At 33.3% G+C, this 570-nt stretch overlaps 1 non-coding gene across 1 annotated transcript; it reads left to right on the plus strand.

The window, feature by feature from the left end:
- The first annotated feature begins 222 nt into the window (after positions 1-222).
- LOC137757569 (U6 spliceosomal RNA) lies at positions 223-325 on the plus strand. Its single transcript, XR_011072408.1, has one exon. It is a non-coding gene; the product is annotated as a U6 spliceosomal RNA (small nuclear RNA).
- Positions 326-570: the final 245 nt, after the last annotated feature.

Consider the following 570-nt stretch of genomic DNA (forward strand, 5'->3'; position numbering starts at 1 on the left):
TTTTATTTTTTGGAATGTGATATGACTATCAGTCTAGTCTAAAGCAAGTAGATATGGGAAGGGGATAACATACTTGAAAAACAGGGTAAGCACAAATCAAAAACCTAAAATACATTAAAAAAACAAAAATAAGAGAACACAAGCATAAAATAAAAGGAAACAATCAAACCACAAAAAAGAAAAACAAAAAGAGAGGAACAAACAAGAAACACAGAATCATGCTTGCTTTGGCAGCACATATACTAAAATTGGAATGATACAGAGAAGATTAGCATGGCCCTTGCACGAGGATGACATGCAAATTCGTGAAGCATTCCACATTTTTAATCAAAGAGGAAATCAAAAAATGCCTAGAAACAAATGACAACTAAAACATGATGACGCAAAACCTATGGGATGTAGCAAAAGCAGTTCCAAGAGGGAAGTTTATAGCAATACAATCTTACCTCAAGGAACAAGAAAAATCGCAAATAAACAACCTAACCTTTCACCTAAAGCAACTAGAGAAAGAAGAACAAACAAACAAACAACAGTTAGTAGAAGGAAAGAAATCATAAAGATCAGAGCAGA

The sequence above is a fragment of the Eschrichtius robustus genome, chromosome X (genome assembly GCF_028021215.1).
Source record: "Eschrichtius robustus isolate mEscRob2 chromosome X, mEscRob2.pri, whole genome shotgun sequence".
Taxonomy (NCBI): Eukaryota; Metazoa; Chordata; class Mammalia; order Artiodactyla; family Eschrichtiidae; genus Eschrichtius; species Eschrichtius robustus.